At 37.1% G+C, this 27,686-nt stretch overlaps 1 protein-coding gene across 3 annotated transcripts in view; it reads left to right on the top strand.

The window, feature by feature from the left end:
* Positions 1-27,686, top strand: part of LOC106874620 (atos homolog protein A) — a 207,323-nt gene that overhangs the window by 39,808 nt on the left and 139,829 nt on the right. Inside the window, exon 2 of one of the 3 annotated variants that reach the window (XM_089357171.1) lies at positions 10,783-10,840. The exons of the other annotated variants lie outside the window; for them this stretch is intronic. The gene's annotated coding sequence lies outside the window, so the exon portion shown is untranslated. The remainder of the gene's footprint in view (positions 1-10,782; positions 10,841-27,686) is intronic. 3 annotated transcript variants of the gene reach the window in all.

Genomic DNA, 27,686 nt, shown 5'->3' with positions numbered 1-27,686 from the left:
ATTAGCCTGGTATCTTATTTACGTATATGATTATAGCTCCTTTTAATTTACTATCACCTGCATTGCACTTAGTATTATTCTAGATATTTTTATCTCTAAGTAATTATAACTAGGTTCCAGCTCTTTTCGTAAAAGTGTTTAGGTTACCTGGGGTTGATTTGACTTTTGAGGTGGAATAATTTAATATGGTGGGTTGCCTTTTAACAATGATAACAAAGTGATTTAGTTTTGCTTCTTTGTGCATAGGCTAACATACACCAGAGTGGAATAGCTTTGTTCTTCTCAGTAAATGTGTTCTATTATTTATTCCTTTACTTGTTTCAGTCATTCGGCCATGTGGGGGCAACCTTGAAGTGTTTAAGTTAAAGAAATCAACCTCAGTATTTATTTTAAGTTTGGTTACTGGGGTGCAAAAAAAACAAGAAAAAGAACTCAATGCAGGTTGTCAGGTGATTCAAAGGGGAACGCGCGCATACACACACACACACACACACACACACACAAACACACATTAATTTTGTGTTAACTATCTGAAGAAAGAGTACTTGATACTAATGGTAGAGATTAATAATATTGATATTTTGGTCAAGTTAATCTCTTGATACTCAGTTTTGCCTCTAGGTGTATGGGGTCTTCAGGCAAGTTACGAGACTGTCTTGACCTGTATATATATATATATATATATATATATATATATATATATATATATATCGGACTGGCCCTCGTGCCAGTGGTACGTAAAAAGCACCCACTACACTCTCGGAGTGGTTGGCGTTAGGAAGGGCATCCAGCTGTAGAAACTCTGCCAGATCAGATTGGAGTCTGGTGTAGCCATCTGGTTCGCCAGTCCCCAGTCAAATTGTCCAACCCATGCCAGCATGGAAAACGGATGATAAATGATGATGATGATAATAATATATATATAGGCACAGGGGTTGCTGTGTGATAAGAAGCTAGCTTCCCAACCATATGGTTCCGGGTTCAGTCCCACTGCGTGGCACCTTAGGCAATGTCTTTTTCTATAGCCTTGGGCTGACTAAAGCCTTGTGAATAGATTTGGTACACTGAAACTATATATATATATATAAATAAGAAGAATAGCCACCAAGGTGGATTCCTAATATGCTTTGTGGTAAGGTGATTTGGCGTCTTATTCTAGCATATTAGGAATCCACCTTGGTGGCTACTCTTATTTATATATGTAATATAATTCATAATTCTAGGACATTTTTAAGTATGCTATATATATATATATATATATATATATATATATATATATATATATATTTATATATATTTGTGTATGTGTGTCTGTATTTGTCCCCTGCCATCGCTTGATAACTGATGCTGGTTCAGCAAAAGAGACCGATAGAATAAGTACCAGGCTTACAAAGAGTAAGTCCTGGGGTCAATTTCTTTTACTAAAACCCTTCAAGGTGGTGCTCCAGCATGGCCGCAGTCAAATGAGTGCAACAAGTAAAAGAATAAAAGAATATATAAAACCTATATAGTAGATATATATATAAACAAGGCTAATTTAGCTGTTTCTCCATTGATTGGAAAAAAATGAACTGCTTTAATCTATTTTCAAGCCTTATTGGACTCTCATCAGAGGTATCTGTATAAGTTTGACCAATCTCAGAGAAACAAGCAGCCAATCTGTTTATATACTCATCTACAGCTACTAATTTAAATACTGTATATGTAAACTATATAGCAGATCTATAAACAGGGCTAATTTATATTTATACACACCTACTCGATGAGCTTCCACATAGTTTCCGTCTAGTAAGTTCACTCACAAGGCATTGATCAGTTTGAAAGACTCTTGCCCAAGGTGAGATTGAACCTGAACTGGTCTGGTTTCGAGGTGAATGTCTTAACCACGCAGTGATGCCTCGGCTTCTGTTTTTCTTGTGTTGTTGTTTGTTGACCCTCTTTGCTGCTTCTCCGATTGGAAACCATTCCGTATTCATATGAGAATTGCCTTCCCTTCCACTTCCAATAGTATTTTATTCTCTACGATAATGCATATATTATTTCTCTTAATTTGTCTTTTGTTTTTGAAATCTTTTATCGTTTGTAGAGAATCATTTCACCATTTCACTTACATTGTTTCCCCACTGAGTGCCCATCCATTTCAATGAGTTCAAAGCTCTTTTTTTTTCTTCTTAGACCAATTTTCTTCTGTCTTTTTTTCCCCTTCTTTTTCATGCCAATATTATTGGTTTGTACTTTTTAAAAAAATTTCTTGCCAACAATATGCTATTTACCATTTCCTATCCCCCCCCCCCCCCAACTCAATTTGTTTGTTTTTTTTGGTAATAATTGTGGCAGTTCTGTAATTCAGCTAGCCTATGTTATTGATTTCAATCTCTTTGTCTAGAATTTTTCTGATAACCAAATCTTGGTCTTCTATTGATTTCATAACATCTATTTATTTATCTATTTATTATTATTATTATTATTTTTATTATTATTATTATTATTATTATTATTATTTAAGGTGGCGGCATGCTGACAGAATCGTTAGCACGGCTGGCAAAATACTTAGCTGTATTTTGTCCATTTCTATGCTCTGAGTTCAAATTCTGCCAAAAGTCGATAAAATAAGTAGTACCAGCTGAGCACTGGGGTCGATGCAGTAGACTTATCACTGCCCCTGAATTTTTTCTGGCCTTGTGCCAAAATTTGAAATCGTTCTTCTTATTATTATTATTATTTAAGATGGTGAGCCATCAGAATCATTAGCATGCTGGGGAAAAATGCTTAGCTGTATTTCATGTTTTTATGTTCTGAGTTCAAACTCTGTCAAGCTCAACTTTATCCTTTTGGGGTCAATACAATAAGTACTAGATGTAATTGATTTAACCCCTCCCCTGAAGTTCCTGACCTTGTGCCAAAATTTCAAATCATTATTATTTTTATTATTATTATTATTCTCATTTCATTAAATGTAAACTCCCACAATCTCTGTTTCTCTTTGTATTGATTACCTCATCCTTCACCCTTGTGTCAAATGAAAAATCATTTATCGAAATCGAACCAAATTTGACGACTGGCACCCATGCCAACCTCTCCTTCATTGGACACTAAACTCTGCTTGCGAAGACCTGTTGGGGCAAGTGAAATCGAAATTGTAATTGAACCATATTCGATGACTGGCACCTGTGCCAGTGGAGCACTAACAGCACCGTCCGAGTGTGATCATTGCCAGAGCAGCTGCCTGGCTTCCGTGCCAGTGGCATGTAAATAGCACCATTTGAGCGTGATTGTTACCAGTGTCGCCTTACTGGCACGTTAGAAAACATTTGCGCGAGGTTGTTGCCAGTGCCGCTGGACTGGCTCCTGTGCAGGTGGCACGTAACAAACACCATTTTGAGCGTGGTCGTTGCCAGTACCACCTGACTGGCCCTCGTGCCAGTGGCACGTAAAAAGCACCCACTACACTCTTGGAGTGGTCGACGTTAGGAAGTGCATCCAGCTGTAGAAACTCTGCCAGATCAGATTGGAGCCTGGTAAAGCCATCCGGTTCACCAGTCCTCAGTCAAATCATCCAACCCATGCCAGCATGGAAGGCGGACGTTAAACGATGATGATGATGATTTATCAACATTATTATTTATTATTATTATTATTATTATTATTGTGGTAGGAAGGAGAACCGTATCTTTTTAATACTAATTTTTTTTTATTTATTTATTTTTTTTGTTTCTTCATCACCACATTATTTTCTTCTACTTTATACTGATACATATTTGCTATTGATGAATTTTCAACGTTAGAGACATTTCTTTATCTTTTCTGTTTGTTGTTATATTGATCATCAATTCAATTATGTTGTTTATTGAGTATTCTTATGTGTGTGTGTATGTGTGTGTGCATGTATTTTCTGTAATCGTGACAAATAGCTTAATTGTTTAAACATTGTTGTTTCTGTTCCTGCTTCTACCTCTGTCATTTATGTTTTCCTTGTGTAAATTCTTGTGCAAAGTTGCCCTTTTTTTTTTTATCAATAATTTTTTTTTCGTTAAATATTTTAATAATTTGATAATTTGTTTGCATCAAAGCATTGTTCTTGATTTCTAAAATTCAATCAACATATTTGATGTTTAAATGTGATAGATTCAATATCTGTGTGAAGTGCTGATATGTATGGTGCACGTTGTGTATGATCTTGCCTACATGTGTATGATCTTGCCTACATGTGTATGATCTTGCCTACATGTGTATGATCTTGCCTACATGTGTATGATCTTGCCTACATGTGTATGTATCGTAAATCTGTGACTTCTATTTTTTTTTTTTTGCTGGTTGGTTAACAAGCTGTACGCATAAGACCTCCAAAGCTACTTGCTTCAGTTTGTCTAAGCAATTTAAAGGTCTTTTGACATGCTAGAGATAACAGCAGCATCTCCTTCAACCTCTCTGGGTGGTTTGTAGTAGAAAGGGCATCTAGGAAAGAGAGAACCTTTGTATGGTGGCTTGACATGCTAGAAACAACAGCAGCATCTCCTTCAAGCACATTGAGTGGTTTGTATTAGAAAGGGAAGGATCCAGTGAAGAGGGAACCTGTGTATAGTATTTGGACATGCTAAACATAACAGCAGCATCTCATTTGAGCACACCAGGCTGTTATAAACAAACAAAGGCTGCATCATATAATGGCATTAAGCAATATATGATATATAGGCTTAGGAGTGGCTGTGTGGTAAGAAGCTTGTGGTGAGCTGGCAGAATCGTTAGCGCACCGGGCGAAATGCTTAGCGGTATTTCGTCTGCCGTTACGTTCTGAGTTCGAATTCCGCTGAGGTCGACTTTGCCTTTCATCCTTTCGAGGTCGATAAATTAAGTACCAGTTACGTACTGGGGGGGGGGGGGGTCGATGTAATCAACTTAATCCTTTTGTCTGTCCTTGTTTGTCCCCTCTATGTTTAGCCCCTTGTGGGCAATAAAGAAATAAGAAGCTTGCTTACCAACCACATGGTTCCGGGTTCAGTCCTACTGCATGGCACCTTGGGCAAGTGTCTTCTACTGTAGCCTCGGGCTGACCAAAGCCTTGTGAGTGGATTTGGTAGACGGAAACTGAAAGAAGCCCATCATATATATATATATGTGTATATACATATATGTGTGTGTGTGTTTGTGTGTCTGTTTGTCCCCAAACATTGCTTGACAACCGATGGTGGTGTGTTTACGTCCCCGTAACTTAGCGGTTCGGCAAAAGAGAACCAATAGAATAAGTACTAGGCTTACAAAGAATAAATCCTGGGGTCGATTTGCTCGACTAAAGGTGGTGCTCCAGCATGGCCACAGTCAAATGAGTGAAACAAGTAAAAGAGTAAAAAAAAAAGAGAGTATATATATATATATAACTGGTCTGGAGGAAGGGGTGCAAAAAAGGGAGCAAAAAAAAAGGGTGCTCACTAGAAATTACAAGCTCCACCCCTCCCTCTAGACCAGGGATTGCCCAAACTGATTTCTTCATGGAACCTTTCATCTTATGTCTTTTACTTGTTTTCCATCATTGGAATGCGGCCATGCTGGAGCACACCTTGAAGGGTTAGTCAAACAAATTGACCCCAGTGCTTGTTTTTTGAACTCTGAAACTTAAAATCTATTGCCCCCCCCTTTCTCCAAACCACTAAGTTGCAGGGATGTAAACAGACCCACACCAGATGTCAAGCAGTGGTGGGGTACACACACACACAGACGACAGGCTTCCACATAGTTTCCACGTATCAAATTCACTTGCAAGATATTGGTTGGTCTGAGGCTATAATAGATCACACTTGCCCAGGGTGTCATGTTGTGGGACTGAACCTGAAACCACATTGTTGGAAAGCAAGCTTATTAACCCCACAGCCACGTCTATGCCTACTGTTTCATTTTTTTTTTATATAAGATAAGTTTTTAACACATTTGTCACAGAACTCCAAAAGTTTTTCATGAAAACCATTTTGAGGAAACATTTCTCCTTAATAAACAATCTCTGCCAGACAAAGATAACTTGAGAGAGAGAGAGATGCAATTTTTGTTCTCTTTCTTCATTCTTTCTTTTTTCTTTTTCTCTTTTGGTTATTTCTTCTTTTTCTTTTTTTTTTTTGCGGTTAAGTACTAAATGGTTGGTGGTTGGCGTGATAACTTGAAATAAAAAACCAGAGAAACATTTGCTGTTGTGATATCTTTAGTTAAAAGACAATAAAGGCTATTGTCTCTTTAGAGTCTCTCAGTTTTGTTACTGTTATGTTTGTGATTTCTTGTAATTTAACTGGCCAGTTAATGTTGTTTGGTATCAGGAACATAAGTGTTGTGGTCTTCTGACAATCAAGGCTATGCTCTACACATGTGTGTGTATGTGTGTATTTATCGTGTAAGCCTTATCCTGTAAAGTGAGTCTGTTTTAACTCATCTTGTCCCGGTGATTAGTTGATTCTTATTTGAACATTTAATAATGCTTTTAGAATATTTGTTATTCCTTGAAGTGGAATTGGCAAGTGAAGTTGTATAATCTTGAATAAATTTTATTGGAAGATGGCTAAGAGTGGTGAGTGTTCTTTAGCATGGCAATATGGGTCAGTTCTAAGTTTCCTCTCTGGTTTCTTTCTTTGTAGAGTGTCGCTCAGCAGGGTGGAGAGACCACATCTTTTCTTTTTTTTTTTTTAGAGCAAGTGGGTGGGCAGGTGGGTGGGAATTAAAGTAGTGATGGGTGGGTGGGTGTGTTGGTTGGTCTCAATTTTCCACAATGTGGTTATCTCCTTTTTTAGGCATTACACACACATACACATGCACACACAGATACACACAGACAGACATACACACACAGACAGACATGCACACACACATACAAACAGACAGATGCACATACAAACACACAGACAGACAGACACACACAGAGACAGACGCACAAACACATACAGACAGGCACGCAGACACATACAGACAGACACACACATACAGACAGACGCACACACATACAGAAGCACACACATACAGACAGATGCATGCACATACAGACAGACACATGCGCATACAGACAGATGCACACACAGACAGACAGACACACACACATACAGACAGATGCACACACATACACACACAGATAGATGCACACACACATACAGACAGGTAGACACACACACACATACAGACAAGCAGACACACACACACACATACAGATGCACACACATACTGATGCACACACACATGCACACACATACAGATGCATGCACACACATACATACATACATACATACATATGTGCATATAGACAGACGCACACAGACGCACATGCAGATAGATTCATGAAGACTCATTAAGATTTTCAAGTTATTTTTATTAACATTATTCATAAAAAAATGTGGCAAATTGGCAGAATCATTAGCACACCAGGCAAAATGTTTAGCTGCATTTTGTTCATCTTCACGTTCTGAGTTCAAATGCTGCCAAGGTTAACTTTGCCTTTCATCTTTTCGGGGGTCAATCAAATAAGTACCAATAGACCACTGGGATCGATGTAACCGACATTCATCCTTCCCCCCAAATTCATGGCCTTGTTCCAAAATTTGAAATCATTAGTCTTTACTCTTTTACTCTTTTACTTGTTTCAGTCATTTGACTGTGGCCATGCTGGAGCACCACCTTTAGTCGAGCAAATCGACCCCAGGACTTATTCTTTGTAAGCCTAGTACTTATTCTATTGGTTCTCTTTTGCCGAACCGCTAAGTTATGGGGACGTAAACACACCAGCATCGGTTGTCAAGCGATGGTGGGGGGGAAAAACACAGACACACAAATGCACATACATATATATATATACATATATATATACATATATATGACGGGCTTCTTTCAGTTTCCGTCTGCCAAATCCACTCACAAGGCTTTGGTCGGCCCAAGGCTATAGTAGAAGACACTTGCCCAAGATGCCACGCAGTGCGGCTGAACCCGGAACCATGTGGTTGGTAAGCAAGCTACCTACCACACAGCCACTCCTGCGCCTATTCCTTAAAAATTCTTATTTTTTCCCCTAATTTATATTAGGTGGTACTAATTGTATATGATGATATTGAGTCACATGACTTCTCTCACTTCCAGTATCTGCTGTTGTTGTTTTGCTCCTGGTTGAGATTTCTCTTAGGTCGAAACTGTTCGTCTTGTGATGCCTACAAAACAAAATGGAAAGAAATTGTAATTCTGTTTTTGGTGTCTTCTACTCATTTATCATGGTATAATGGCTGGATTAAATTTTTTTAACAGAACAAGTTATTTTTAATATTTCCTGTTACTGGAACCTCCTCCTTCTCTTAATCACTCTAAACCAGTGGTTTTCAGCAGGGATCCATATAGCCTTTGTGGGGCCCATATGGCCTTTGGGTGTCCATATGCTCTTTGGGGGTCCATACGATCTTTGGGTGTCCATATAACCTTTGGGAGTCCATATGACCTTTGGGAGTTCATATGATCTTTGGAAGTCCATATGATCTTTGGAAGTCCATATGATCTTTGGGAGTCCATATGGACCTTTGGGAGTCCATATGGACCTTTGGGAGTCTATATGACCTTTGGGTGTCCATATAACCTTTGGGTGTCCATATGACCTTTGTGGGTTCATCTGACCTTTGGGTGTCCATATAAGATTTTATTCTTAAAATTTATGTGCAATAAATCAATTATACTTCTGTAATACACAAAATATTAAAATTTAAAAAAATACAAATCCTAATAACATTTATAGTCAATAGCTATGTAGGTCCAGTGGAGTAAAATAGGAATCAAAGGGGTCCATAGGCAAAGAAATGGTTGAAAACCATTGCTCTAAACCTTGAAGTAGGAATGGGACCTACTCTGTCAGTCAGGCAGACTGATGTCAGCAGAGTAATGTGCCTTGGTTAGGAACATTATATCATGGCTGTTGTAAACTCTGAATTCAAAACCATTTAATCAAATCTACAAATCAACAATTGTTATTACTGGAAATGTGCCATTAGTAAATCCTGAAAACCAACTGATAATGCCAACAATGTTGCTAATAAAATTGTATGTAAATAGTGTATTTTAATTTGTAAAATGATATATCGCTATAAAATAATATATACACTTGAAACAACATTAGACTAGATTTATACATACATAATGTATATATAAATGTGGAACAGCACTTGCTGTAATATATATATATATTGTTTCTGAGAAACTTTACAAAGAAATTTGTGTGTTAAAATCTTGGTTATTTCTAAAATGCCTAATTTCTTATACCATATAACATAGGCATGTGGAGGGACGTGGCTTAGTGGTTAGAGTATCAGCACCATGATCGTAAGATTGTGGTTTCGCTTCCTGGACCGGGTGACGCGTTGTGTTCTTGAGCAAAACACTTCATTTCACGTTGCTCCAGTCCACTCAGCTGGCAAAAATGAGTAACGCTGCAATGGACTGGCGTCCCATCCAGCTGGGGAACACGTACACCATTGAAACTGGGAAACCGGGCCCATGAGCTTGGCTAGGCTTTAAAAAGGTGCAAAAAAAAAAAAATAACAGGCATAATATTACACCATATAACACATACAGTATTATTACATAGATGAAGTATATTGCTTCATGCAACAATTGTACTATATGGCATCATGCAATATATGATGGCATCATGCAATATATTATATATATATATAAAATTTGTAAGTGATTTATTCAACAAAATAGATAGTATTCAATACATTGTGTTAAGCAGGAATATATTTTATTATGATATAGCACGTAAAAGTGGTTAGCTGGCAGGAATCATTAGCATGTTGGACAAGATATTTAGCAGCATTTCTTTGGACTTTACATTGAGTTCAAATTCTGATGAACTCTGCTTTTCATTCTTTTGGAGACAATAAAATATGTACCTGTCAAGTGCTGGGACTTACGTAATGATCTCCAAAAATTTTAGGCTGTGCCTATAGTAAAAAACAATTATAACAACATCGTAGAAATGTATATGCATATATATTCATGTATGTATGTGTGTGTATATATATATATATATATATATATATATATATATATATATATATATATATATATATATATATGTTGTGTTGTGTAATGTTTGGTTTCCTAATACTCCAGAACTATCAGGTCTGTCCATATGTTTAGTTTTTTTTTTTTTTTTTTTCCTGTCTCTTTTATTTACCAGAAAAATAAAGTATGTTTATCTTTTCTAAAGTATCAGAAGTAATTTTAATTCTCTGTGCAAGCATGCAAATTTAATTTGTTAGGAATGTATTCAAGAAATTGAGAAAATGAATTTTTTTTTTTTTTTTTGATGTCTTGTCTTCAGTTGTCAAATCCATTATCAGAAAATGGTGCCTGTCTTATGAATTCAATCCCACTTTAAAAAAAAAAATTTTTTTTTTTACTGTGAACAAAGTTGTTCCTATTTCAAATATTCAATTTCTTAAAGATGTGAAAGATTAATTTGGTTTCTATCTATTTTGAATAGAAACTTTCTTCTAAACCTTGTGTTGTGTGTGTGTATGTATGTATGTATGTATGTATGTATGTATGTAAATGTACGTACGGAAGTATGTATGTATATGAATATGTGGCAGGAAGAGAATTGGGAAAATAATATTTTATATTAAATATAAATTTAATCTCCAGAATGTATTTTGAGTTAGAGAAAAAAATAAAATGAGAGAGAGAGAAAACAAAACGTAATAATTTCTTTTTAATTTTGGTTAAAGTCAAATGAAATTTATGGACAATATTGTTTTAAATTCAATATTCATTTTATAGATTTGCTTTTAATCTGGTTGGAATACAAGCAAACAAAACGAAAACCAACAAGTGACACGTAAATAGCTCATTTTAGTCCTTTTCATCCACTATTGCTTTTTTTTTCTTTTCTTTTCTTTTCTATTTTTTTTCTCTTTCTTTAAAACATCTGCAAAAAGTTCTTTCTTCTTCCAGCCCTTTGAGTTCAGTTAATCTCTCCATGGACGCGGGCTGTCTTTCTTTTTACCTGTTCATTATCAAATCCAACTCCTTATACACCAGAAGTTAACCTGGCAAGCACCTCCAGACTCTACTGTCTGACGGAGAGGCCTCCCCGGGCCTCCACTCGCAGTGTTCCCTTCTACATCACAAGTTGTCCTTTGACTTACTCTATCTAACCGATGGCTTCTCCAAACAACGGACTTTATTCATCTTTCTCCTTAGATTCTACATCAAAATAATGCTCTTAAATATGCGAAGAATATTGCAGTTTAATGAATTAAAGCTTATCATCTCCTACAAAGAACTTGCTTTTTACTAGATTTTACAAGCTATTTCAGTTCATCTTCAGTTGTTCTCCTACCAGATTATATAAAACTGGTTCATCAGTTTTTATATAAGTGAGTGGATGTTACTCTGCTTGGCAGTGATCCTTTACAAAGCTTCTGAGATTTGGAAGTATGGAAGTCTGCGATACCATTTGCTCCTTTTTTGGGGTTGATTGCTATACCTATGCTTAAGTCTGGTTCAGAATCTTCATGAATTTTTGCAATGGAGTTAATAAAATTATAATTTATACTTCAGTGCAAAATGAAATTACAGCATTCGTTACAATCTTTATAAACAGATGCTTTGTGATATATTTGTCCAATCCAATAATACATTACAGTGGGCAAAATTGTCCCTTTGTATGTTAATGCCCATAATTTCTAAAAATATATGTGTATTTTATTCATAAAATTAAAATAAAATACTTATATATTCGCATTTCTTCCTGCAAATATACAATTCCTATAATTTCTATGTTAGTATTATATTCTAGAGCTTTCTATTCTGTTCATGCCCATCATAATATTCTTCTTTTCTTTCTTTCTTTTTTTCTTCTCATCCATTCACTGTATATAATTTTCCCTCTTGTAGAGAATAAAAATTAATAAATTATTCTAAATTATATTGTTTCTGTCTTTTTCTTGAAAGTGCATTTCGCTTTTCCAATTCATCAAAAGGAATGGAAATATCTTTTGTGTTATTTCTTTAACAATTAGAATATATTTTGTGCCTTAACTAATAAAATAGCTAAAAAAAATAACACTTATTACTGTCTCCAGATATTTAGTTTCAAAACTATTCAGAAAATTTTGAAAAAAAAAAAAAAAAGCGAAAAAAAAAAAAGACTGCTTCTCTGATCTGAAGATTTATATATTTATTCAGTTTGTATCCCACAAATTTTCTCTAAATATATTTTAGAGGAATAATTGTTAACTTGCTGTTTTGGAATTTTAAGAATAATGGTTGAGAATTCTTTAGAGAAGCAGTTTTAAAATGTCTAATTTTTAGATTGGATTGCAAATTTAAAAAATAATAAAAGATGAAAAATGTAATAAAACTGAAGTGCACACTGAACGAATAATTATTAACAAAAACAAGGGTTAACTATGCTTGTATCCCAGAAAGCACACTTGATCAGTGAAAGAGAGATACAGTATTTACTCATGTGTGATGTAGGAAATTTAATACAAAACATAAAGGTCAGAATTGGTCTGTAGCATAATGTGGTGGTGGTGGTGGTGGTGGTGGTGGTAGTGATGGTGGTTGATCTTCCAATTAATTGAATGAATGAAACTGTTTCTGTTGTTTCTTTTTCAAATTCCTGATTACTGTCTGTCAGTTGCAACATCTGACAAAAGTGTCACCATTTTCTGATGACAGGGCAGGATTTGAACTCAGAACGCTTAAAGCTGGAATAGATACCACGAGGCAATCGGTTTGACATTTTAACAATTCTCTCAATCCATTACCCTGCACTGGTTCTTATATATGCATGCAGGTGTAGCTATGTGGTAAGAAGTTTACTTCCTAACCGTGTGGTTTTGGGTTCAGTTCCACTGCATGGCACCTTAGGCAAAGTGTCTTTTACTATAACCTTGGGCCAGCCAATGCCTTATGAGTGGATTTGGTAGATAGAATCTGAAAGAAGCCCATCGTAAATATATATATATGTGTGTGTGTGTGTGTATGTGTGTGTTCCATCACTCCACTGCTTGATAAACTGTGTTGGTGTGTTTATGTCCCTGTTACTCAGTGGTTTGGCAAAAGAACTGGCAGAATAAGTACCTGGCTTATAAAAAAAAAAATAAGTACTGGGGTCGATTCATTTGATTAGAAATTCTTCAAGGCAGTGCCCCAGCGTGGCCACAATCCAATGACTGAAACAAATTAATGATAAAAAGATGTATGTATATATATCAACAGTGCCATCTTAAGGCGAGGGCATAGTGAGCTGTTGCCTAGGGGCCTCATAGATCTAGGGACCTAATTCTGATCTATATACATTGTGACATGTTGTCAATAGGTAACTGCTATAAGACCCAGTGTATTGATATGTCTGTGGACCTATAATTCTTTGAAAAGATGAAAGGCAAGGTTGATTTTAGGAATTTGAATTCACAGTACTGTTAGTATTTATCTGTCGGTCTCGAGAGACCATGGATCTGCGGCCGAAGAACTTGCAGGGCTGTGGAGTCGAAGCAAAAAACTTTGACTCTGACACTATTGGCACCTCCAACTCCGATTTCGACTCTGACTCCACTTTATGTAATTAAGTGATTTTGATCTACATCTCTCATAAAGCATATGAATACACTTGTACTTTGAGCGGGCCTGTATGTTATAACTGCTTTATATTAAAGAATAAAGACATTGTGAGTCGGAATCAGTCGGTATAGTTTTACCGACTCTGACTCCAGCTACTCCTTGTTTCTGGCTCCAACTCCATGACTCTGACTCCACAGCCCTGAGAACTTGTGTCAGCTGCTGACGGTGGTGCACTGTCTGCTGTGGCTGCAGAGGCCCACAGTGCAGATAATTGGAACAAATACTGTGAGGTATTTTATCCAGCGCTCTGATGGCTCTGCCAGTTCAAAGCCTTTGGGTAACATACTTCTGGGTGGTGTTGGACCCTTGGGTAGAGTTATACTTAAGTTTGAAAAACAAAATAAAAAAAGAGTGGAGAGGGTTGCATTATGTTTGAAACCACATTGTGCTTGAGTAAATAATGATTCATGGTATAGATGGCCTGACCTGCAAATATTAAAGGAGGCTGATAATAGCCAGTCTCAACTGTTTAACTATTTAACTATCTGATGTGTAATTGTGACATAGAAGAAATTTGGGGAACATTTTTGCTGCGACATCATGTGATAGAAGTTATTGGGTGAATATCTCTGAATATATAATCTTTTGAATTTTATCATCAATAATAAAGTGTTGTTGAAATTTATTTTTTAAATCAAGTAACGAGAGATGAATAGGCAGTACAATGACCTTTGCAGACTCCGTCTGACTTGTGATATTAATGCAGTATTTATTTGTTCAGTTTGAACTTGTGTAGGTTGACACTTACTAGAACAACAGGGCTGTGCAGGGAATTTTGGAAGGTTGCAGCTCTGAGGAAGAATAACTGGGGGAAGGAAGGGTAGTATAGGGTTTATTATTGTCTTGCAAATTAAGGTGGTGAGTTGGTGGAATCAATAATTAGTCAGGCAAAATACTTAGCACCATTATTTCTTACTCTTTATGTTCCAGGTTCAAATTTGCTGAAGTTGACTTTGTCTTCTTTCTTTTTGGGGTTGCTAAGATAAATACCAGTTGAACACTAATTTCGATGTAATTGATTTAAACCTTCCCTTAAAATTGCAGGCCTTGTGTCAAAATTTGAAGTAGTTATTGTCATACAAATTAGATATTTAACTCTTTTGATATCAACCTGGCTGAAACTGGCTCTGGCTCTGTAGTACAAATGTTCTGAATTAAGATCTTCCACCAAACCTTAGTCGCAATTTATGTTCCTAACACTAGCTCAATGATAACTGAGTTATTTTACTAAATTCTTTGTTATTTTTAAAATTAATTGAAAGAAACACAGAGCATCTCAACAGAAATATGGTAACAAAAGGGTTAATGAAGGAAGGGAAGACGTACATTAGTTAGGCCTCAAAGGCTCTTGTATGCTGTGGTCATTGTAGTTTCAGTAGAAGAGGCAGAAAGAAGAGACAGTACATCTGTGAGTTAGAGTTACTTAATTGGTAAAGGACTCTTTGTTAATTATTCCATGTCATTTTTGAGATATTGTCTGAGATGTTTCTCTGTATAAAGCTGTTGGAACATTCCAGTTTTCTTCATTCTTTTTTTTCTTTTATAAATGATTATGTCTGGAGAGAAGGGTTGTGCCCATGGCTGTTGGAGGCCTTCTAAAGTTTATGAGATTGGTTATTCTTGAATAAATGCAAATTGATGACTGCAAGAAAAATGTGAGCAGATGGAGATTTCCAGAGAACTGGCATTCTGGGGGAAGAAACTGGGGAAAGAGTGGTATGAACGAGTTGTTGTTGGCACTCCGTCGCTTACGACGTCGAGGGTTCCAGTTGATCCAATCAACGGAACAGCCTGCTCGTGAAATTAACGTGTAAGTGGCTGAGCACTCCACAGACACGTGTACCCTTAACGTAGTTCTCGGGGATATTCAGCGTGACACAGTGTGACAAGGCTGGCCCTTTGAATTACAGGTACAACAGAAACAGGAAGAAAGAGTGAGAGAAAGTTGTGGTGAAAGAGTACAGCAGGGTTCGCCACCATCCCCTGCCGGAGCCTCGTAGAGCTTTAGGTGTTTTCGCTCAATAAACTCTCACAACAATAAACACGAGTTTGGGAATCGAAACCGCGATCCTATGACCGCGAGTCCGCTGCCCTAACCACTGGGCCATTGCGCCTCCACGGTATGATCGAGTAGATACTGTAAGAATGACATGAGGAGGAGAGACAAGTGAAGATAAGTGAGTCAGATGGAATTAAATGGAAGTGACAGAAGGTCAGCCAGTTCTGAAGACGAGGCTACGAGCAGACAGCATGTCTTTAGTCCAGAGGTTGATGGTTATGTGAATAAGATAAAGCACTGTCCCAGATGTGTGGACCAGTACTCTAATTCTAGTTGGAGATGGCATTCTTTGTAACAATTTCATATCTATTCTCCCCTGTTAACACCATAAAAAGTAATCTCTATTTAATAATAGCTGATATAAATATTGGTTGGTTGATTGGTTAATTTCTCCAGTCATGCTTTACATCATATGGAGAGAGTAAAAGAGAGATACAGAGAGCGTTAACATAGGAGGTGCAGGATGAGTGCATACCCAAGGCTTGGTGGCAGGCAATGATAACTTTCTGAAAAATACGAGAATTTTAATAGTATTTTAATATTGGAGTTGTGCAACACTGTGGAACTGAACCCGAAACCATGCGGTTGGGAAGCAGACTTCTTATAATCATACAACCATTCATACGAATATTTGGAACAATGCTTTAAGCTTGGTGCTGTCTATCTAATTCAGCCACACATCCAGTAGGAGGACTGTCTAATATTCCTTATCAATATCCAGCTTAGTATAGATGTATTTCAGGTCAGCTGTAACTCAGTGGGGCAAAATGCCTTTTTTTTTGTTTTTTTTTTACATCTGCAGAAGATAAACAATTGAATGAACTGAGCAAGTAGGTTAATGTATGTGTCCTGCCTAAGGTCAAATGGAAAAGAGAGAGAGATCTGTAGTTGATTTTGCTTGTATTTTGGCTTTTATTATTATTATTATTATTATTATTATTATTTAGTATTTAATTTGTGTTGGGGGAGGTCTAAAATGTTCACTTTACACTTCTTTTGTTGAGTATTTAAATGTTCTATTAAATATCTGCTAATGGGGATTATCTGTGAATAATAGATGGTTATTTGTATGGGTTAAATAAGAGACAGCTTTACAGAGGTCAGAGAAAGAGAGAGAGACAGAAAGAGAAAGAGAGAGAGGTGTTGTTTATTATTTCTGAGTTCATTGACTTTTGGTTATCTGCAGTTCAAAACTGTTTTTTCATGTGAAGGGGCTGCAATACTCCACTCTCCAGCCTAGTGGCTGAGTTGCCTGTGAGAACTGAAAACAGAGCAAATTGCCATGTTTCATAAAATAATATATATATGTAAAATAATAATAATAATAATAATAATAATAATAATGGTTGCCAGTGCCCCCTGACTGGCTTCTGTGCCAGTGGCACGTAAAAAGCACCCACTATACTCTTGGAGTGGTTGGTGTTAGGAAGGGCATCCAGCTGTAGAAACCTTGCCAGATCAGATTCGGAGCCTGGTGCAGTCTACTGGCTTGCCAATCTTCAGTCAAACCGTCCAACCCATGCCAGCATGGAAAGCGGATGTTAAACGATGATGATGATGTTTAAAAATTTTGCGACAAGGGCAGCTATTTTGGGGGAAGAGGATAAGTCGATTACACCTACCCCAGTGTTTCACTGGTACTTAATTCATCAACCCTGAAAGGATGAAAGGCAAAGTCGACCTCAGCAGAATTTGAACTCAGAAAGTAGCAATGGGTGAAATACTACTAAGCATTTTGTCCAGCATGCTAAAAGTGGGTAGGTATGTGGCTTAGTTGATAGGACCCTGAACTCGTGATTATAAGATTGTGGTTTTGATTCATGGACTGGGTGATGCATTGTTCTTGAGCAAGACTCTTCATTTCACATTGGTCCAGTCCATTCAGTTGGCAAAAATGAATATTCCCGTGACGGCTCAGTGTCTCACCCAGGGGTGGTGGATATATATGCTGCAGAAACCAGGAAACTGGTCCTGTGAGTTTATATGAATTGTGAACGAAGGTTATCCTGTTAAATTCTTAAACTTGACCAATACAGTGGTGAAGTAAGAAAGGCGCAGGAGTGGCTGTGTAGTAAGTAGCTTCCTTATCAACCACATGGTTCCGGGCTCAGTCACACTGTGTGGCACCTTGGGCAAGTGTCTTCTATAATTTAGCCTCGAACCGACCAAAGCCTTGTGAGTGGATTTGATTGACGGAAACTGAAAGAGGCCCATCGTATATATATATATATATATATATATATATATATATATATATATATATATATATATATATATATATATATGTGTGTGTGTTTGTGTGTCTGTGTTTGTCCCCCCCCCAGTCTATCTCTGCTTCCATGTTTTTTTATTTATTTATTTATTTATTGAAACAATTGTTTCTGCAGCTAGATATCATTCCTGCAGCCAACCACTTATATATGAAGGAAAATTTGAACCTATTATTTTATTTATCTATGTATTTCAAATTGCTCAAGTTCACAAACTGGAAAAAGTTCATATCCAGAAAAAAGATTTAAAAAATTCTAACATCTGGATTCATAATTCCTTTCTCCTCAGGGTACGCAAGTTTCATCCATTTATTGGATACCTTTTTACAGATAAAGACCACCGCTTATTTCTGTTGGACTTGTGTTTTTATTTATTTAATTAATTATATATTTTTGTTAAGTCATACAAACTGGAGCATTCAAAGTTATTTAGGTATCTTATTCAGGGTTGCAATTAAAAGATGATTAGTAAGATCTCTTGTCTAGATCACCTTTTCTTGCATTTCAATGGAAAAGAAATAGATGATTGAAGATTTATTTAAAAGGCAGTTGTGCTGTAGTCAACCTGTTTTTTTTTATATATTGGTATATTATCCTGTGATTTGGGGCAAGCATGAGTAGCCTTTTTCAAGAAGTGGGCTTTATGAAACATGACTCATTATCAGGTGGGTTACACTATTAAAAAAATTTCAAGGTAATTTTTCATTGGTGTGTCATTCAGGAAGTCCTGTAGGTCACAGTTTGTACATAATTGATTTACAACATGTGAAAAAAAAAAAAAAATTTTAATGACTTGATTTTTTGATTAACCCGATAATGTCTAAATAATCAAAATATAGATGAATAAAAGATTTGGTGGGTTATTTAAGAGTAAAAGGTATGTTTGATTAAAAAAAAAACATTAAATTTTCTGATATATAAATTCTGCAACAACTGCCAAATATTGGTTTCAAATTCCGGCCCAAGGCCAGCAATTTCAGGAGAGGGGCTAAGTCAGTTACATCAGCCCCAATTTTCATCTGGCACTTATTTTATCAACCCTGAAAGAATGAAAGGCCAAAGTCAGCCTTGGCAGAATTTGAACTCAGCCCCTGAAGATGAACAAAATGCCACTAAGCATTTTTCTCAGCATGCTAATGCTTCTGCTAGCTTGCCAGCTGCCAAATATTACAATTGCTTACATGCAATAACATTGCTAAAATGTAAATTCTAAAAGTGAGAAAGCAAAAGTAATAAGTTCTTAGATAAGTTTTTTTTTTAATTAATGGTTTATATTGGTGCAAAATACAGATGAATCTATAGAATTGCATATCTTTCAGACCCATATCTGCCCATGCCTTCAAACATACTACATTATCTGACTCTCAGAAAAAAAAAAAAAACAATTTTGTAAGGAAGGTCTTATACACATTTTGAATCAACACAGCAGAATGTAACTGGTACTTATTGACTTCAGCAAAATTTGAGGTTAGAGTACAGCAGATGAGATTGTTAGGCATCAAATGCTAAGCCCTGCTACTACCATCAATCAACCACCTTAGATATTTCGCAACACCAAAATATCATTTTTCAATGAGAAAAACCTCCCCGAATATAACAATTTCAACCTATCTGCCAAACTTTTATTTGCTAGACTTTGTGGGTATATTATCCTGTGATTTGGGGCAAGCATGAGTAACCTTTTTCAAGAAGTGGGCTCATTATCAGGTGGGTTACACTATTAAAAAAAATTCAAGGTAATTTTTCATTGGTGTGTCATTCAGGAAGTCCTGTAGGTCACAGTTTACCCATAATTGATTTACAACATGTAAAAAAAAAAAAAAAAAAATATATGTTTTAATGACTTGAATGTTTGATTAACCCTATAATGTCTAAATAATCAAAATACAAATGAATCTATAGAATTGCATATCTTTCAGACCCATATCTGCCCATGCCTTCAAACTGACTCTCAGAAAAAAAAAAAAAACAACAAAACAAAAAAAGAGACATCCAGTGCAGAGAGCCTGGCGAAACCGATCTCCTGTGGTTGTTAAAAGAATATAGACATTCTTTTCTTGTTTACTTGTTTCAGTCATTGGACTGTAGCCATGCTGGAGCACTGCAATGGGGGTGGGGTAGTCAAACAAACCAACACAGCACTTATTTTTAAAATCTGGTACTTATTCTATTGGTTTCTTTGTATCTTTTTGCTGGACTACTAAGTCACAAGGGCATAAACAAACCAGCACTGCTTTGTCGAGTGGTTATGGGATGGGGGGGAGACATACACACACAGATATACGCAACAGGTTTCCACACAATTTCTGTTTCCCAAATTCATTCACAAGACATTGACTGGCTCTGGACTATAGTCAAAGTCACTTTTCCCAAGGTGACACACTTGGTTGCAAAGCAAGTTTCTTAACCACACAGCCATCCTTTTAAAAAAAATTCTGGACATTGAAACATGTCTGGTAGATTTTGGTCAGAATTAACAAATACAGGAAGAAAATAGGTAAATTACTGTCCACTAATCCACTTAATGACTGCTGGATTTTTTTTTCCTTTTCCACATTCAGAGATGGTTGTTTTCACAAAAGTTTTCTGTTGAATCCCATTGTTTTAGTTATGCCAAAATATTTGAGTTCCATTGACGCTGTTAGAACTGGTCTTCTTTATAATGGTATTTGGGGTGGGGGGTGGGGTAAACCTTCAGTTATTCTGCTATGGTTATGTGCTCCAAGTTGTACTTCTGTTACAGGCTTTATCTGTGGCTAATGAAGTGAGTTTCTGATTGATTTTGTATATGATAAAAAGATGTTTGCTGTGATTGCATTGTACATATAATAATGATGTTGCTTGTTTTCTTATCAGATACGTCTCTCTTCCTCTACATTTCTCTTCTCCTTTTTGCCTTCCATCACTCCATACTCTGTATCATAGCATTTCATGTCTCTCCTGCATGTATGTACTTGTATTGCAATTGTGAGAAATCTATAACTGCCTGCCCAGTTGAAAGAAAGGAGATCTTTGTAGATGTCACCACACTACCTAGCATTTTTTTTATTACACTTTTTTTTTTAATGACTTCATCAAAGGTGGGTGAATAGTACTCATAACCTTTGGAAGGCTTTTGAACTTGATAGGGGATGGGACAAAGAATTTAGAACTCATGGCTCATGGTTTGGTATAACTAAACTTTGATCTCTGTTACTAACCCAGCTAGAAATCAGTGGTCAAGAGTGGGTTTGCCCAGAAGTATAGCTGGGTACAGGTTGGGGGTCAGTGGGAGCAGTTCACCCTAGGTGATGGTTTTATGTGGGTATTTTTATTTTTTTATCACTATAAACCTGTATGGGTAATGGGTAGAAGTTGTCATTTGCCTCCAAGAAGTAACAACACTTTGGATGTGTTATTTACCACTATTCCTAAAATCAGCATTACTACTGAGGAACATTTAGGTAATGCCAACTATGCTATGATATTGCCAATCTGTTTCTTGTGAGCAGAAAGAAAATCTGCCATCACTACCAAACTGCTTACTGGAGCAAAGCTGACTGGAACTTTTATTGTACACTGAGTCACAACACTAAAACTGCAGTATTAGATAGTATTAGAGATGTCAATATCCTTTAGTGCATTCTCACTTCAGTTTGGGCCCTATGCCAAGCATCAGTACCACATGAATGCATTAGAGACCCCCAAAGTGCAATTTGAGTGACAACAGTCTTGCCATGAAAGGAGAACAAAATGTTGAGTGTGAATACAGAGGATAATGGAAGAAGGCACAATTGTGTCCAATAATATCCAGCAGATGACTAAAAAGGCAGTACTTAAATTTCATTTGTAACCATTCCAGATAGTCAAGTGTTCTGGAAATATGTGCACTTGAAACAGAGGCCTCATTCTCCAGTTGGCTCTCTCACTCTCTCTCTCTCTCTCTCTGCAGTCCTCACATGGGTCAGATTACTGAAGGCCTCCCTTGTTGTTTGTTGCATATATTAATGGATATAGATGGTAATTTGAATATGCAGATGATGCTAAGCTGTACCTCGAAGGGAAAATGATGGATCCTATATGCTAAATCTTTCCTACAATCTGGAAATGAGGTAGAAATGGATTGCTAACTGCCGGCTCCAGCTGACTAGATGAGCATTTGTGGAACACAAGCACACATTTCTGAAGCAGTATCAATATAAGGCACATCCATTTACAAGTACACAGTCTCTCTCTCTTTCTCTCACTCTATCACATACATAAACATATGTCTATATGTGAGTGTGTGTGTGTGTGTGTCTATATATCATCATCATCGTTTAACGTCCGCTTTCCATGCTAGCATGGGTTGGACGATTTGACTGAGGACTGGTGAACCAGATGGCTACACCAGGCTCCAATCTGATTTGGCAGAGTTTCTACAGCTGGATGCCTTTCCTAACGCCAACCACTCTGAGAGTGTAGTGGGTGCTTTTACATGCCACCTGCACGAAGGCCAGTCAGGCGGTACTGGCAACGGCCACGCTCACAATGGTGTATTTTATGTGCCACCCGCACAAGAGCCAGTCCAGGGGCACTGGCAATGATCTCGCTCGAAAATCCTATGAAGGCCAGTCAGGCGGTACTGGCAACGGCCACGCTCAAAATGGTGTATTTTATGTGCCACCCGCACAAGAGCCAGTCCAGGGGCACTGGCAATGATCTCACTCGAAAATCCTACGAAGGCCAGTCAGGCGGTACTGGCAACGGCCTTGCTCAAAATGGTGTATTTTATGTGCCACCCGCACAAGAGCCAGTCCAGGGGCACTGGCAATGATCTCACTCGAAAATCCTACGAAGGCCAGTCAGGCGGTACTGGCAACGGCCACGCTCAAAATGGTGTATTTTATGTGCCACCCGCACAAGAGCCAGTCCAGGGGCACTGGCAATGATCTCACTCGAAAATCCTACGAAGGCCAGTCAGGCAGTACTGGCAACGGCCTTGCTCAAAATGGTGTATTTTATGTGCCACCCGCACAAGAGCCAGTCCAGGGGCACTGGCAATGATCTCGCTCGAAAATCCTACGAAGGCCAGTCAGGCGGTACTGGCAACGGCCACGCTCAAAATGGTGTATTTTATGTGCCACCCACACAAGAGCCAGTCCAGGGGCACTGGCAACGATCTCGCTCGAAAATCCTTACACATGCCACGGGCACAAGTGCCAGAAAGGCGATGCTGGGCACAGGTGCCATCCCGATTTCGCATTCGCTTGCCCCAATAAGTCTTCGCAAGCTATATACAAGGTATGGACACATAAGAGGTGCAACAATATCAGGGGAAGGTTAACAAGGAAACTAGCTTTTGTGTGCGATGATGCGCAGGTACAATAAACACTGAAAATGGGCATAAAATAGACTCCATCAACTGCCAGTGGGGTACAAGCTAGAGGTAGTAGATAGACTGAAACAAATAAAAGAATATATATATATATATATATATATATATATATATATATATATATTTAAGAATTTAAGGATTAGAGAAAATGCATGTTATAATTGCATACTTTATTCCTACAAATGTTTCAAAGGATTACAACCTGTGTGATCCATAGGGATCTTTGATATTAAAATTGTAACCTTCTCATCAGGGAAAGCATGGGAATCATCTTAAACGTAAGACATTATGACCGATTATGGCCATTATGACCGATAATCGGTCATAATGTCTTACGTTTAAGATGATTCCCATGCTTTCCCTGATGAGAAGGTTACAATTTTAATATCAAAGATCCTTATGGATCACACAGGTTGTAATCCTTTGAAACATATGTAGGAATAAAGTATGCAATTATAACATGCGTTTTCTCCAATCCTTAAATTCTTAAATATACTCAAATACCCAAAATTTCAAGGAGTTCCTGCCTTAAAAACAGGAGCTAACCACAGTTATTTTGTGTTCTTTGCTACATTGGTTTCTATTAACCCATTTATTCTATCAGAAGAATTTTTATTCATTAAGATAGAAGAAATACACATAATTATATATATATATATATATATATATATATATATATATATATGTATGTATGTATGTATGTATGTATGTATGTATGTATGTATATATATGTATGTTCAAAAAAACAATAACAAAAAAACAACAAAGTGAGGACGTGATACGGATAGTGTTATTGGATGCTCAGGAAAGGAGAGAGAGAGTGTATGACGTTTCGGGCATAGCCCTTCGTCGGAAAGATGGAAAGTTCGGAGAATGGAAGAACGGAGAAAGAGGAAAATGGTACCGATGCCCACGAGCACACCACCACCATCACCACTTGACAACCAGTGTTGGTTTGTTTACATCCATGTAACTTAGCAGTTTGGCAAAAGGAGACCAATAAAGTAAGTACCAGGCTTAAAAAGAAACAAGTACTGGGGTTGATTTCATCAGCTAAAATTGTTTAAGCGATGCCCCAGCATGGCCACAACTCAATGACTGAAACAATTAAAAGATATATGATTACACTGTGTGTGTGTGTGTGTGTGTGTGTGTGTGTGTGTACATGCATACATATATGCAAATATGTATATTGTTCCCATCTCTTTCACTTACCAGTTTCATTTCACAAGATTTAAGCTATAGTATAAAGATGTCACATGATGGAACCAAACTTGAGACTACATCGTCTCGAAGCAGCAAATTTCTGTACCACAAAACCAAAAGGGTAAAAAATTTGAAATATGAGGAAACTGATGAATGTCTGTCTTGGCAACAATGGTAAAAGTAGATCTAGCAGAGTTTGTCGGGTGTCAGTAAGTCTGGTTGCTAAGAACAGTGGAAACAGCTGACATTTCAGGCTACAGCTCTTTAATAGACTACTTTATCTCAGATATTGTATTCTGCTAGTCTCAAAAAGATATCATTATCATTAAATATTACTAAGTAATAATAGTAGTAATAGTAGTAATAGTAGTAATTACTGAGTAGTAAGTAGTAATAGCAATTTCACGGAATATGTTCAACTTAACACATGCTTTGTCATCTTGTATGAATTTCTAAATGTCTTTGTTGTTTCATTCTTTCTCTCTTTCTTTCTATTTTTCTTTTTATCTGAAGAAGCTTGCTGAGTTGTTCTCTAACCAATAATTCTATATGTTGTATTTATTTGGCTAGTTGTAACTCTAGAGTTGGCAGATTGTGCCATGTATATATATATATATATATATATATATATATATATATATATATCATATTGAGTTCATGTATTTAATGTTGAGTCAAGTGAAATTGTTGTCATGGCTAATGCCAGTTCCGCCTGACTGGCACCCGTGCCAGTGGCATGTAAAAAGCACCATGCGAGCATGGTTGACACTAGCGCTGCTTGACTGGATCCTATGCTGGTGGCATGTAAAAAGCACCTGCTACACTATTGGAATGGTTGGCATTAGGAAGAGCATCCAGCTGTAGAAACCTTGCCAGATCAGATTGGAGCCTGGTACAGCCTCCTGGCTTACCAACCCTCAGTCAAATTGTCCAAGCCATGCCAGCATGGAAAGCGGACGTTAAACAATGATGATGATGATGATGATATATATATATATTCTTTTCCACTCTAGGCACAAGGCCTGAAATTTTGGGGGAGGGGGGGCAATTTGTTGACCTCGGCGGAATTTGAACTCAGAACATACAGACAGATGAAATAATGCCAAGCATTTCGCCTGGTATTTATTTATATATATATATATATATATATATATATATATATATATATATATTCTTTTACTCTTTTACTTGTTTCAGTCATTTGACTGCGGCCATGCTGGAGCACCGCCTTTAGTCGAGAAAATCGAACCCAGGACTTATTCTTTGTAAGCCTAGTACTTATTCTATCGGTTCTCTTTTTGCTGAACCGCTAAGTTACGGGGACATAAACACACCAGCATCGGTTGTCAAGCGATGGTGGGGGGACAAACACAGACACAAACACACACACATATATATACATATATACGACGGGCTTCTTTCAGTTTCCGTCTACCAAATCCACTGACAAGGCTTTGGTCGGCCTGAGGCTATAGTAGAAGACACTTACCCATATATATATATATATATATATATATATATATATATATATATATATATATATTAAATTATGAATTATAAGCAGCTCTGATGTTCCTTTCTATTATTTCGGACCTTGTGCCGAGAGTAGAAAAGAATATGTGTGTGTGTGTGTGTGTGTGTGTGTGTGTGTGCAATGGGGAGGATTATGCTATATATTCATAGCATGTGTGTGTACATAGGTAATAGGAAAGATTGTGCTACATAATCTCGTAAAACTGTGTGTGCGTATATGTGTGTGTATGCGTGTGTGGTGCATTTGTATAAATCTTATTTAATAGAGTTGGACACTTGTGTTACTTTCAGTGGTGGTGGTGGTGAAGAGATTGTATTTTGTTCTGTAATCTATTTTTATAAATGTTTCACACAATAAACTTACCTGTGGATTTAATGTGAGTGAGAGTAACACCTGAAAGGTACACAAACACACCCTGTTGTAACATACAATCTAATGGAAAAAAAAACAAACAAAAAAATATCCTAAGCCAAATGGTATAATCCTTTCCTTTATCTATACTCCCACCACCACCACACTATCCATCATCTTTTTGACTGTGGCCATGTTAGGGTACTAAAATGACCTCAGTAACTTTTAAAAAAAAAATCATGGTGCTTTTTTAAATCATGGTCTCTTTTGCCGAACTGCTAAGTTACAGTGACATAAACACACCAACACCTCTTGCCAAGTAGTGTTGTGGGACATGCACGCACGCACAACAGGCTTCTTTCAGTTTTTGTTTGCCAAATCCACTCTCACGGCTTTGGCTGACCCAAGGCTATAGTAAAAGACACTCGCCTAATGTGCCACGCGGTGGAACTGAACCCGGAACCATGTGGTTTGGAAACAAGCTTTTTACCACAAGCCATGCCTGAGCCTATGTGTATTTGTGTGTGGCGGGGATTAAGCAGAATTTCCTGGGAAACATTTTATTGGTTTATCTTTCTTACTTCTATGAAATATTTTCCTTTATTCTTTAGCTATCTTTTTTTTGTGTATGTGTGTGTGTCTGTGTGTGTTTATGTAGTTTAATCTAGCACCTGTTATAGAGAAAATATTTCCTTAAACCTGTACGGTGAGGGGAAGGTTGGTAGAAGGCTTATGACTACACCTCACAGAAAGAGGTCAAGAAATTGGAAAATCCAACATACAACTAGTTAATAATCTCTTTCCCACTTGTCTTTTTTCAACATGTAAGTATAGATTCACAATCTCTTTCTCCAGTTCCTCTACTTTAGATACCTGGCTGACTGCCTGAATACAGAGAGAGAGAGAGAGAGAGAGAGAGAGAGAGAGAGAAAGAATAAGAGAGAGGGAGTAATTTCTTCTACTACAAATATCCCATGATTATTATAGAACCGCTTCTAACCAAACATTTTCACTTCAAAGTCAGTAGTTTTGGAGAAATTAGACAAAGTTTCCAGGAGTTTATTGTCTATGTTTGAAATCTTGCCTTCCAAGACTTATTGGTAGACTAAGTTCAGCTACTACTACTACTACTACTACTACTACTACTACCACTACTGTTACTACAACTACTACCACCCTCAAGTATCGTAATCCGAGTCTCAAATATGGCTGGAATCTTTTGGTGAATAAATTCCTTGAATTTTCTCGTTTGGAAGGCATGATTATTAAAACAGT

The sequence above is a fragment of the Octopus bimaculoides genome, chromosome 9, assembly GCF_046866305.1.
Source record: "Octopus bimaculoides isolate indiv1 chromosome 9, ASM4686630v1, whole genome shotgun sequence".
NCBI classification, from domain to species: Eukaryota; Metazoa; Mollusca; class Cephalopoda; order Octopoda; family Octopodidae; genus Octopus; species Octopus bimaculoides.
This window is presented reverse-complemented; position numbering and strand designations above follow the sequence as displayed.